This window comes from Podarcis bocagei (genome assembly GCF_964188305.1).
Source record: "Podarcis bocagei genome assembly, chromosome: 6".
Taxonomy (NCBI): Eukaryota; Metazoa; Chordata; class Lepidosauria; order Squamata; family Lacertidae; genus Podarcis; species Podarcis bocagei.
The window spans coordinates 73613535-73627078 of NC_138130.1; the positions used below are offsets into that span (position 1 = coordinate 73613535).

General features: G+C 46.6%; 1 long non-coding RNA gene across 1 annotated transcript; it reads right to left on the reverse strand.

Annotated features, from left to right (window-relative positions):
• Positions 1-1510: 1510 nt before the first annotated feature.
• Positions 1511-10725, reverse strand: LOC308589702. The gene is made up of 3 exons (XR_014009424.1): positions 10599-10725; positions 5916-6023; positions 1511-3531 (listed from the first exon to the last, which is right to left on the reverse strand). It is a non-coding gene; the product is annotated as an uncharacterized lncRNA (long non-coding RNA).
• Between the last annotated feature and the right edge of the window lie 2819 nt (positions 10726-13544).

Consider the following 13544-nt stretch of genomic DNA (forward strand, 5'->3'; position numbering starts at 1 on the left):
TGAAGACCATTTATTACATTTTAGTTAAGTAATATTACTTCCTATGTAAAATAAATGCATGTTTTTCATGAAATAAGTGCCTTTTAAAAATTTGTAATTATTCTTCAACATCAGTCATTCCAAATATTTCCTACATTCATTATCCCATGTATCATATCATAGTTCTAAGAACACTTCCAGACGTGTTTTTTTAAATATAAAAACACATTGATTGAGTTTGAGCAATGGCACACCTCAAATTTTAAAAAAGAATGTACAAAGCCCTGTGCAATTTTATTCCTCATTTTTTCTCCCAATACTTCTTATTTGGCAGAAAATTCAGTAAAAATGAGAAGCCTAGCTTTTAAACAGCTTGTTTATTTAATATTCACTAGATGGCAGTGCAGCCTCAGTAATGGGAATTTTTAAGTCCATAGCAGGTTAAACTGATTTCATCCAATATATACTAAAGCCTGTTTCAAACTTTGAACACTCCATTAACAGAGAGCACTTTTTTAAAAAAAAAAAAAAGATTTTTATTGAAGTTTCACAACTTATATAATAACAAACAAGACAATAATACAAACAAACAAAGAAACAAAAACAAGTATAATTTCCATCCCTTTTTTTCTTATAACTTACTTCCCCGACTTCCTCATACCTCCCCTTTCTGTATTCCAATTTCCAATTATTAATTCAGCAAATCCTCTCCCTTGTTATCCATTTAAATTTTTAGATTTTCTTTTCTTTTTACTTAATCATTACAGCTAGAAACCACATAATTTCTAAACCCACGTCATTCTAACATTCAATAATTTTACAATGTTTCCTAAGATAGTCCTTAAATTTCTTCCAGTCTTCTTCCGCTGTCTCTCTTCCCTGGTCTCGGATTCTGCCGGTCATCTCTGCCAGTCCCATATAGTCTATCACCTTCATCTGCCATTCTTCCAAGGTGGGTAGTTCTTGTAACTTCCAATACTTTGCAATGAGTATTCTTGCTGCTGTTGTAGCATACATAAAAAAAGTTCTGTCTTTCTTTGGCACCAATTGGCCGGCCATACCCAAGAGAAAAGCTTCTGGTTTCTTCGGGAAGGTATATTTAAATACCTTTTTCAATTCATTATATATCATTTCCCAGAAAGCCTTAATCTTTGGGCATGTCCACCAAAGGTGAAAGAATGTACCTTCAGTCTCTTTACATTTCCAGCATTTATTATCAGACAAGTGGTAAATTTTTGCAAGCTTGACACAGGTCATGTACCACCTATAAATCATTTTCATGATATTTTCCTTTAAGGCATTACATGCCGTAAATTTCATACCGGTGGTCCACAATTGTTCCCAGTCAGCAAACATAATGTTATGACCAATATCTTGTGCCCACTTAATCATGGCTGATTTCACCGTTTCATCCTGTGTATTCCATTTCAACAGCAAGTTATACATTTTAGACAAGTTCTTAGTATTGGGCTCTAACAATTCTGTTTCCAATTTTGATTTTTCCACCTGGAAGCCAATTTTCCTGCATTAACAGAGAGCACTTTTGCGTCTTTTTCTTACCCCAGACTTGGACTGGATATCCCTTCAAACAGAGGATGGCTGTCCTTTTTAAAGTAGTACCCAAGTAGTAAAGTAGTACTTCCAATCAATATGAGATTTTCATATTGGCCTTTTCAGAGAAGCCAAGTAGGGTCACATTGCAATTCAAGTTAGGAGGTTCAAGAGTAGGTATTCCAATTTTTTCTAGTGTGCATCCGAGTTGCTTTAGGAACACCACCTGTAAATATTGTGGAAAATATTTAAAGTACCATATTCCATGCAGGGTTGACTTAACTGTAAGGTACTCACAACATTCCTATGGTATTAATCGTCTTATCTGTCTGAGAAATGTATATACTGAAAGGGTTGGTAGTGTTCTGTGAAGGATTTCTCATTCCATTCTCTTTTCCCAAACTAACCCTTTATTGTTTCAGGACATTCTTTATTTAAACTATTCTGCGATTTATGAGGTCATGCAAACTGTGCTCAGATCTGCTATGTAACTGTGTAATTCTACAGATATTTACAGCCTGTAACATTAAGGTTGGTTGTAGTGTACTTCTCATCCTATACATTAATTTTCCAGTGCTGAAAGGAATCGTAACATAATCATAACATAAATATGACATAAGCATGCTGTGTTTTGGGGGGAGATTTACCATATGATAGAGTTTTTAAAGGTAATATTGCTAGATAGAACATATAGCAGACTGCAGAACCTGTGACTCTCTTCTGGGAAGATGGGTGTTAGGAATTCAGAAACATCTGGATGGCTGGATTTCCCTATCCCTGGCATTGATTTTACAACATTTCATCATTTTTGCATGCATGGCCAAAAAACTGGGCATTGCATTTTAAAATTTCCAGCCACCTCTAAGCTTCAATTGTGCCCATTTCTTATTGTGAAACTCTAATCAAAATGAGTGAAAGATGGTGCATAAAAAAAAATCCAGTTCAAACTTAATCATCAGCCTACCCCATGTTCAATTTGCATCTGGCAAATAGACTGTAATGCCCCTGCATTCACTTGGGGACTTTTATCTGCTGGTTTGAGACCACAAGTCTAATTACTCACTTTACTGAAACAGAGGAGGAAAAGGAACGAAGGAAAAACATACACATAGTATTCGCAGTATTGTTGTCACACTTTCCCCTGGAATATCCATACCTGCCAACGATAATTATCTCAAAGCTTAGAATATCTTGAGAAGAGTTGACTACGTAAGTACTTGCCTCACAGAGGTTAAGGCAGGGGGGGAAACATCTCCATGTTAAAAGTGTTTTCATCATATAGAACAATTTTCAAGAACATGGCGGGGGGAGACACACAGACCTGGACCTGGATTCCTTTCAGAACTTCACTCTTACATTAAAGTTATACTTGTCAGATAAAAATTAAAAACATGGAGTGCTCTGCTCCTGCGATACTTGTGGCCACCATACCACTGAAGAAGAAATGGAACAAGTAGGACTTGGAGCAGTCCTAATTTGGCCAGGTTTGCTCCCCCACAATGGATGACCCATGTGACCTTCATGCCCCCGCCCATTAAGGAATTCCAAGGCAGTCTCCTTCAGACCAGGGATCACTAGTGTAGCTTGGGGGGAGGGGTACACTGGATGGCAATTTACCATGGTGCCTGCAGCGCCCTGCAGCTGAGGGGGAGACAGTGGGCAGATGTGAACCCCACACCGCATTTTTGGGTGGCACAGTGCCTGCAACTGAGGGGGAGGCAGTGTGGGATGTGATACATAAGTAGCAGTCAAGTACAACATTCCTTGTTTTCCTAGAGTGGACATGCGGGGGAATGTTTGGTCCAGCCAGTTGAAAGCTTCCTGTTTCCTCCTGGCTGGGACATTCTTCCTTTGCATGTGACTAGAGGTGGACATTACCTTACCTGTCCAGGTAACAAAAAGGACAAGGCACGCAGCTCTCTCTCTCTCTCTCTCTCTCTCTCTCTCTCTCGCTCTCTTTGACTTCCTCCGTCGTTGGAGCAGCATTTAGCTAGAGATGCTCTGCCAACAGAGGACACTGGGATTATCCCCATACAGTCATACCTCGTGTTGCATTAGGTTCATGTTGCGTCTTTTCGGCTTGCGAACGTGGCAAACCCTGGAAGTATATACTTCCAGGTTTCGCTGCATGTGTGTGCACAGAAGCGTTATGCGTGCTTCACATGTGCGCAGAAGCGCTCTGTTGCGTCGTGTGCATGCACAGAGGCTGGCTCTCTTGTTACGGACTTTTCGGGGTGCAAATGGCACCCCGAAACAGATCAAGTCCGTAACTAGAGGTACCACTGTATGGGATAGCTCCACATGCATATGCTTTGTAACGAAATCTGCCTTCTGGGATCCAACTGAGAACAGAATGTGAATAAACTACTTTTATATACAGTGGTACCTCGGGTTAAGTACTTAATTCGTTCCGAAGGTCCATTCTTAACCTGAAACTGTTCTTAATCTGAAGCACCACTTTAGCTAATGGGTGCTTAGCTACTGCTGCCGCGCCACCAGAGCACGATTTCTGTTCTCATCCTGAAGCAAAGTTCTTAACCCGAGGTACTATTTCTGGGTTAGCGGAGTCTGTAACCTGAAGTGTATATAACCCGAGGTACTACTGTACTTTACACAAGATTGTGGCATGTTTATGTTAAAAGCAAAAGTGGGCAGAACAAGGGACAAAAATTGGGCAGAGACCAATAGATGACTCTTAGGTTTGTACAGTAGGTGGCATTCCAGCTATGTCTATCCAGGCAAGGAAGAGGTTTTGTCAGAGTTAAGGCACATTCTAGCCCGGGGGAAGACTTGAAGGCCCTTGCTGGGGACATGGTGCTAGTAAGACAATTCTGGACTATATGGACTTTTCCATTAATAAGCCAGTTTCCTGTGTACCTATCTTAGCTGTAACAAGTGGGGCTACTCCAGAACTATTTTGGAGCAAGTGCTTTGAAGAATACAGCCTGCGTGAGAAACAGGAGTCCCTTCATCCACATTTGTAGATGATGCAAGTTCAAGACCCCACCAGTAATTATAGCTATTTGTAAAGCCACAAACTACATCAAACACCTGCCTCATTTACAGGAAAAAGAAACCACTTGCTAGGGATAACATTTTCTGGGATATGTATTAGCAATTTCATTTGCAATGATTTCATTTAACGATAGTTCACAGTAAATCACTTCCAGAAAGGCACACACAAGGAAATGGGAATTTGGTCATCTAATGTAGCACACGCACAAAAGCTCTCTAATGCAATTTTGAAATGCTTTTCTGCTGTGGCCATTTATTCCTATTCTAGGCTAAACTGTGCACCGTTTAACCATCCCTCTCATTGGGAAATGAATTTTCCCAAGCATCATACTGTCATGAGCAATGGCAAGAAGCAAATGGTTCACAAATTTTAACAGTACAAATTCTACAAACACCCTCCATATCTCCTCAAAATCATTCTCCTGCAAATTCCCCGTCTTACTTTAATGGCACATGTTAATTTATCCTTAATAGCTATATCCCACACCTTTTTATACCATTCTTCGATTTTATATTCTGCTTGCCCCTATCACTTCCTAGCTATAATAATTTGTGCAACTGTCAATAAATGGAAAGGGGTCAAACCATCGTAAGAGGTGTTGAAATTTTGGGAGATTGGATACTTACAATGGAATGGTCTCGGTGGTGGGGTGCACATTTTAATTCTTATATATTTATGATTATTACTTTGTAAAAAGAAAAGAAAAGAACCAAAACAAACACGTGTAATGTGAGGTGTATGGAACAAAATAAACACACATAGGAAGTTGCTTTATATTGAGTCAGGCAATTGGTTCATCTAGCTCAGTGTTGCCTACACTGATTGGCAGGTGTCCCATCAGACTTTCGGACAGGAGTCTTTTCCAGTCCTAGCTGGAGACGTCAGTGATTGAATCTGTGACCTCGTGTGTGCAAACCATTTCTTCTGCCATTGAGCTACAGCCCTCCAGTCTTGTGGAGTTGCACACGGTAGGCATCATGTTTAAACTGGGCCACTGGTGTCTACACATGCAGTGGAAGCTACCACTATGGCGTGCACCCACATCACAGATTGTAAGTACCTACTAATACTTCAGTTGAAGGAACCATAACCAGAGTTAAATATGGCACCAATCATACAGAATCCAATGGAACAACACATTCCTATACATGTCTACTCAGAAATAAGTCCCACTGAGTTCAGTTGTGCTTATTCCCAGGTAAATGGGAATAGAAATGCACCCTTTTTAACATACCTGGTATCATCAAACACAAGTGTTCAGTGGTAAGAGAAGACCTTTTGCTAAACAGCACCAAGTAACTTCTGCTCATTTGCTCCCAATATGCAAAAACTGCATTAACTGATGAAAGAGTAGACTGACTTTACTGACCTATCTCAAAGTGGTAGCCTATCCATTCCTCTGGACAAAGGCATAAGCAATCTGGACAGATTCCATTGTTTTGGCAAAAGCATGGAGGTTCTGCTGGAGGTGTGGTATCTGTTCAAAGAAAATGTAAACATGAAACAAAGAAAATAGTTCTTGCAAGGATTGTACGAAGATATATATCCTTTATTATACTTGTAGGCATGGCAGGAAATAAGAGCATTCCATGTCTCAAGGCTATTGCTCTCACAGTGATGAGAAAAGGATGCCACATAAGCCCTCCTGTCTAAAATGTCCCACCATTGCATCACCACACCATAACATTGCTAATGTAATGTGGTGAAAGTTGCCTGATCTTATTCTAAAATGCACTTAGGTATGGTTAAAAAAATAATAATCAGCAGATCAAGAGCTCTGTTGATTCAACGCTTGTAAAAGATCAAAGGGCAATATGCCTCTCATACACCATAGCAACTATTGTAGTCAATACTTTATCATCTTTCTCTGACAGCGCAACAGTCATGTGACATATGTGGTTGTTTTTCCAACAGGGAACAGAGGCTGAAAGACAGACATGTCCACAGAATCACTGAATGAGTCCATGAGACAGACTGAATATAAACTGAGCCAGGGGTGTTGCTAGGTACTTAAAGAACTAGGGGCCTAGGCCTGAGCTGGGACACAAAGGTGCATAAATATATGTGTCCAAAGCTGCTGTTCTGCTCATATAGCAGGCTTCCACTTGCACAGTGGATCTTTCTCCTCCTCTCCTCATCCTCATAATCTGCTCTAGGGGGTTGCCAGACCTTTGCGGCAACTTTTGGAGGAGGTTGGGAGGAAGAGAGGAATGCGAAGTCCCACTGTGTGTACAGAATTCCTGTTGTGTTGCATTTATATATGTATGTAGTTATTTATATTTTTACATTTATAGCCCACCTTTTCTCCAAGTTGCTCAAGGTGGCGTACAAACATGGTGGTCCCTCTCCCCCATTTTATCTTCACAAAAACTCCTCTGAGGTGGGTTAGACTGAGATTCTGGGTCACCCAGAGAGCTTTGTGGACGAGTGTCCATTTGAACCCTAGGGTTGTATCCAACGAAGTTCTGCTCAGAGCAGACCCATTGAAATGAATGGCCCTTAGGCACGTAAATTCATTTCAATTGGCCTACCCCGAGTAGGACTAGCACTGCCTACAACCCCTATTCCCCTCAGGTCCCACTTTGACACTCTAACCACCGGATAGAACAAATACTATGCCCTGTGGCAAATTGCTGTGTGCCTGGTTGTGCAGTAATCAATGTAATAATTTTTTTTTACAAGGAAGGAAGAGGCAGGAGATCAGGGGTACATCACAGAAAGCTTAAGGCTCAGGTCCTCTGGACTGGCAACACCCTTGACTCCAGCTCTCCCAGATCCAGCTCTGTATCTCAATACATTCAGCCACAATGTTCCTACTGGTATTCATTCTACTATAATGTTGCCATGGCTGGTTGCAATCACTTTTGGCAGAAACAGTAAGAATATAAGATTTCAAGGATAAAGGTAAAGGTACCCCTGCCCGAAGGCCAGTCGTGTCCGACTCTAGGGTTGTGCGCTCATCTCACTCTAGAGGCCGGGAGCCAGCGCCATCCGAGGACACTTCCGGGTCACGTGGATTTCAAGGATAGTTATATCCTAATACTTCTGTATTTAGTACAGTTGCGTTTTTCAAGTATATGCATGGGTTAAACTACAGATATTTTTGTACCTGTTTATAGAAATATTTATATGTCACCAACTACAATAAGTAGTTATTTCTTTGACATCAGATGTTTAGATGACATCAGATGTAAACATCAGATATCTGACGTTTAGAAGACATCTGAAGGCAGCCCTGACTAGGGAAGTTTTTAATAAGTGATGTTTTAATGTATTTTTAATCTTTTGTTGGAAGCTGCCCAGATGGGTGGGGTATAAATAATAATATACCGTATTTTTCGCCCTATAGGACGCCCAAAAATGAAGGGGAAATCTGGGTGCGTCCTATGGGGCGAATGCAGGCTTTTGCTGAAGCTTGGAGAGCGAGAGGGGTCGGTGCGCACCGACCCCTCTCGCTCTCCAGGCTTCAGGAACACATCCGCAGCCTAGGCAGCCCTACGGGAGGTCCGGCAGGGATGTCTAGGCTGCGGATAGCAGCCTGCCGCCCGGCGGGCAGGGCGCCCTGAAGCAGAGCGCCCCCCGCGCCAGGCAGACATCCACAGCGTGGGGAGCCTTGCAGGAGTTCCCAGCAAGGCTCCCCACGCTGCGGATAGCAGCCTGCCGCCCGGTGCGAGAGGTGCCCTGAAGCAGAGCGCCCCCCGCGCCAGGCAGACATCCGCAGCGTGGGGAGCCTTGCAGGAGTTCCCGGCAAGGCTCCCCACGCTGCGGATAGCAGCCTGCTGCCCGGCGCGAGGGGCGCCCTGAAGCAGAGCGCCCCCCGTGCCAGGCAGACATCCGCAGCGTGGGGAGCCTTGCAGGAGTTCCCGGCAAGGCTCCCCACGCTGCGGATAGCAGCCTGCTGCCCCGCAGGGGGGGCACCCTGATGCAGAGCGCCCCTCGCGCGGGGCAGACATCGGCCAGCCCCACAAGCTCGGGGGACAGCAGGGAGGCGCAGCGCCGCCATCCCGCTGTTCCTCGACCTGGTTCTGTTTCCCCGACCTGCTTTGGGGGGGGGGAAATAAAGGGAAATTTTTTTTCCTTTATTTCCCCCCCAAAAAACTAGGTGCGTCCTATGGGACGGAGCATCCTATGTGGCGAAAAATACGGTATTACTACTACTACTACTACTACTACTACTACTATTATTATTATTATTATTATTATTATTATCATCATGGTGATGTACGTGAGTATAAAAACACATTAATGCAATAACATCAAAGTATAGCACAGCATCCATTAGAAACTTTTTAGCAACTATCAAATATACACAACACAGTTCAAATATGCATAACGAAGTATGCATTACGTTATATCCATTCATTCATTCACTTTATCTCCCTTCCTCCCAAAGAAGCCCAGGGGAGCAAACAAGTGACAAAACAAAAAAAACCATGTTTAATACAACTTTGAATCAATTGCATTCCAGGTGCAGACAATGAAAGATCTCTGCTTAGAAGGCTTGTTGGAAGAGGAAAGTCGAAAGATAGCAGACATGACACCTGTTAACATTTAACAGGCGGGAAATCCACAGAGTATATGCTACAACACCAAAGCTTCAGTTCCTGCTTTGTGCAGTACAGGCCTCCTGATAAGATCAGATCCCCACAGGCAGAGTGCAGTGATCGAATGGGTATATACTGTAAAGGGTGAGACAGTCTTTCAGGTATTGCAGATCTAGTGTTGCAGCTCATGATACAATAACATATACAGTAATGCTTCCAGATGCCATAGGCAGTTAACCTTGTATAAAAGCCTAAGACTAGCTGAAAAGAAGTAAATGGACATTCTAACAAGCAAATTGCTGAGTCTGCCATCCTAAACATACAGTTTTGTGCCACCCCAACTTCTGAGCAGCAGCAGTTCCAGGCACTAACCCAGTGTTCGGTTTTCTTGGAGTAAGGGACAGCAGAGACTGTGGTGTCTTTATGATATATGGTTTATTTACACATATATACAACCTGAGCCAGCGGTGGAAGGGCTCACAGCATTAACACCCTGTCAAGAAGGTCTTGCTTCTCCCATAGTTACAGCCTTGCCTTCAAGCAGAAGTCAAGCATGGCTCTGTTTCTCTGATTTCTGCCTGCTTCTAGCCCAGCTGTCTCACACAACTCTGGATTTACCTTTCTCAGCGCCAGCCAGGTGAGAGAGGGGAACACCCATCTGCCCTCTGGCACAGAGCAGCTTCCTCTGTTAGACTAAAGACTGTACTTAGGCGGTAACTATGGCCCTTGCCTGGCTAATTCAACAATGGAATCGTCCATTAGATGTTAAGCCTTGCTGGATCCAGGAATTAGAAGGGACTCGAGCCTCATGCAGCCTAACCCACACACCCACAACCCGCCAACTCACAACAATAATTCATAGGCTCTGTGGAACACTGCAGGGCACACTTCCAAAGAAACATAGTTAGGAGCCATCTGTTGATCAGATAAATTAAATCCATCCAAGCTAGCCAGCACACTGTGTGTAGAACATCCTGTTACATGCATAATTTAATTCAAATAATAATAAAAAACGCTTCCGCAACACACTTCTGATTTAACAGCCAGTACTACTAGCTATGGGGACGTGGGTGGCGCTGTGGGTAAAACCTCAGTGCCTAGGACTTGCTGATCTTAAGGTCGGCGGTTTGAATCCCCGCGGCGGGGTGAGCTCCCGTCGTTCGGTCCCAGCTCCTGCCCACCTAGCAGTTCAAAAGCACCCCTAAATGCAAGTAGATAAATAGGTACTGCTTTATGGCGGGAAGGTAAATGGCGTTTCCGTGTGCGGCACTGGTGCTGGCTCACCAGTGCAGCTTCGTCACACTGGCCACGTGACCCGGAAGTATCTTCGGACGGCGCCGGCTCCCGGCCTCTTGAGTGAGATGAGCACACAACCCTAGAGTCGGTCACGACTGGCCCGTATGGGCAGGGGTACCTTTACCTTTACCTTTTACTACTAGCTATGAGCTCACAATTCTTATCTTAAATCAGGTAGGTAGACTGAAACTTACAGAGAGTACTTTATTTACCTCATGCAAACCTGATAAGGAGCTGCCAAATGCATAGTGCCCAAAGGACAATGATCACTGTGGCACAGAAAATGCCAATGACGGTTTTCAGGTCGGGCCGCTATGAAGGCATACAGTGTTGTAGCAGACACCCTCTCCTGCTTTACTGGGGAGCTTATGCTCCACACATTTCCTTGTTATCAATCAGCTATTAACTACTTTTCTGACCTTTAATGACAGCTGCTTAGCCCTTGTTTCATCTTAAAGAGGCTACATACTACGTGTGTGTGTGTGTGTGTGTGTGTGTGTGTGTTAACTGCATATATAAACCACATGTCTGAAACCCCACAGAAAAAGTCCTGAAACCATTTTGTCCCTCCCAAAGTGACCTCAAATATTTCTCTGCAAGGTCAAAGGAAAATGGCAAGGCCTCCCCATTCGTTCACAAATCCTGTCTTACGGGTATGGCTGTGTATGAATAGGGTGAGCCTGTGACCTGGCTCAGGAACTAAGTATTTGTCATTACAAAAGACTGGTCAGGCTCCCCAGGGTATCCAATCAAATGACCATTAACAGGTCTGCCAGACAGGAGATAAACAACACACTCAGATTTCTGTTGCAGGCAACCCTTTCTGTGATGTAGGTGTGATGTATCTGGGGGGTGGTCTTGAGCTACACCCCTTCTGTGATGTACCGTATTTTGCGCCCCATAAGACGCTCCGGCCCATAAGACGCACCTAGTTTTTTTGGGGGGAAATAAAGAAAAAAAAATTATTTTCCCCCCCAGGTGCGGGGCTGGAAGAACCAGGTCGGGGAACAGTGGGAAGGCACGCTCTACCTCCCCGCTGTCCCCCGAGCTTGTGGGGCTGGCGATGGGGAGAAGTGCACCAGTCCCGGGAGGGCAGGCAGCTCTGCGCCGCCATCCCGAGCGGGGCAGGACTTAGCGCCCCGCTCGGGATGGCGGCGCAGACCTGCCTGCAGTCCCGGGACGGCCGGCAGCTCTGCGCCGCCATCCCGAGTGGGGCGGGACTTGGCGCCCCGCTCCGGATGGCGGCGCAGACCTGCCTGCAGTCCCGGGACGGCAGGCAGCTCTGCGCCGCCATCCCGAGCGGGGCGGGACTTGACGCCCCGCTCGGGATGGCGGCGCAGACCTGCCTGCAGTCCCGGCAGGGCAGGCAGCTCTGCGCCGCCATCCCGAGTGGGCGGGACTTAGCGCCCCGCTCAGGATGGCGGCGCAGACCTGCCTGCCGTTCCGGGACGGCAGGCAGCTCTGTGCCGCCATCCCGAGCGGGGCGGGACTTAGCGCCCCGCTCAGGATGGCGGCGCAGAGCTGCGCAGGTCCCAGGACCGCAGGCAGCTCTACTCGGCCACCGGGAGCGGGACGGAGCTTCTCCCCCGGCTCCCGGTGGCCGGGCAGAGCTGCGCTGGTCCCAGGACCGCAGGCAGCTCTGCACGGCCACCGGGAGCGGGGCGGAGCTTAGTGCCCCGCTCCGGATGGCAGCGCAGAGCTGCGCTGGTCCCAGGACCGCAGGCAGCTCTGCGCGGCCACCGGGAGCGGGGCGGAGCTTCTCTCCCGGCTCCCGGTGGCCGGGCAGAGCTGCGCTGGTCCCAGGACCGCAGGCAGCTTTGCGCGGCCATCTGGAGCGGGGAGGGCTTCTCCCCCGGCTCCCGGTGGCCGCGCAGAGCTGTGCTGGTCCCGGGACTGCAGGCAGCTCTGCGCAACCCTCGGAGCTGGTCTCCCGAGGGTTGCGCAGAGCTTCCTGAAGCCTGGAGAGCGAGAGGGGTCGGTGCGCACCGACCCCCCTCACTCTCCAGGCTTCAGCGAAAGCCTGCATTCGCCCCATAAGACGCAGGCACATTTCCCCTTCATTTTTGGAGGGGGAAAAGTGCGTCTTATGGGGCGAAAAATACGGTATGTACGATGTTTCAGGGGGTGGTTTTGGACTTCAGGGCAGGCAATTTAAAATGTCTATACAAGGGCAGGCACACCTTTGTTCAGGGTCCTCCTCCTTTCCTGCTTGTGAGGGGAGCACCCTGTTGCAACATTTCAATAAAGATCAAGCTTACAAGCTGCTTTGCTTCTCAGTATTCTCTGGTTGTGCCTCTGTTATTTTCTCCGACTGATGGAGAACCTACAAAGGACTCTATAAGGGCTCTTGTGTTCCCCATAAGGGAATAAGGGCAGATTTTTGTTTATTACACCCTCCTCCTCTCTTTGCAAGGAGAGGCTCTTTGGCGATGTTTGGATTACCAGCTCAAAAGGCAGCAAGGCTGTGTTCCCCCTCACCCACTGCATTTCCAATCACATTTTCATATTATTGTACACTTCAGTAAGGTAAAAAGGTAAAGGACCCCTGCAGGGTTAAGTCCAGTCAAAGGTGACTATGGGGTTGCAGCGCTCATCTTGCTTTCAGGCCAAGGGAGCCGGCATTTTTCCACAGACAGATTTCTGGGTCATGTGGCCAGCCTGACTGTGCTGGTCCGAAAAGGTACCGTGAGTGTAGCAGAGTCCACACGAAGCGGGGCGAGGTCCGATGCAGAGAGACGGGCGGGGAACAGGAACACTGGAACAGAAGGCTGAGCAGGTAACAGGAACACCAGATGGTCGGGAACAGGAGGCCGAGCAGGGAACAGGAGTACCGGTTAGTCAGGAACAGGAGGCCGAGCAAGGATCAGGATCACAGGAAGGTCCGAAGCCAACAACGACGTTGCTCCCGCAACCTGGGGCCGGGATGAGTGGGCTTTTATCCTCTTCTAAGGTCAGGGGCGGTCCCGACCCCCAGGAGCCCCGCCTACTCTGGCCTTAAGGCGAGCACTCCTCCTGGGGGCAACTAGTTCCCTTCGCCTCTCTGCCCTAAGCCTCTGCAGATCAGGAGAGGCCGAAGGGTTACTGGGCCCTGGAGGAGGCTCACCTGTGGCCACTGAGTCATCAGGCCCCTCTGGGGCCAGGAGGACTTCACCTGTGGC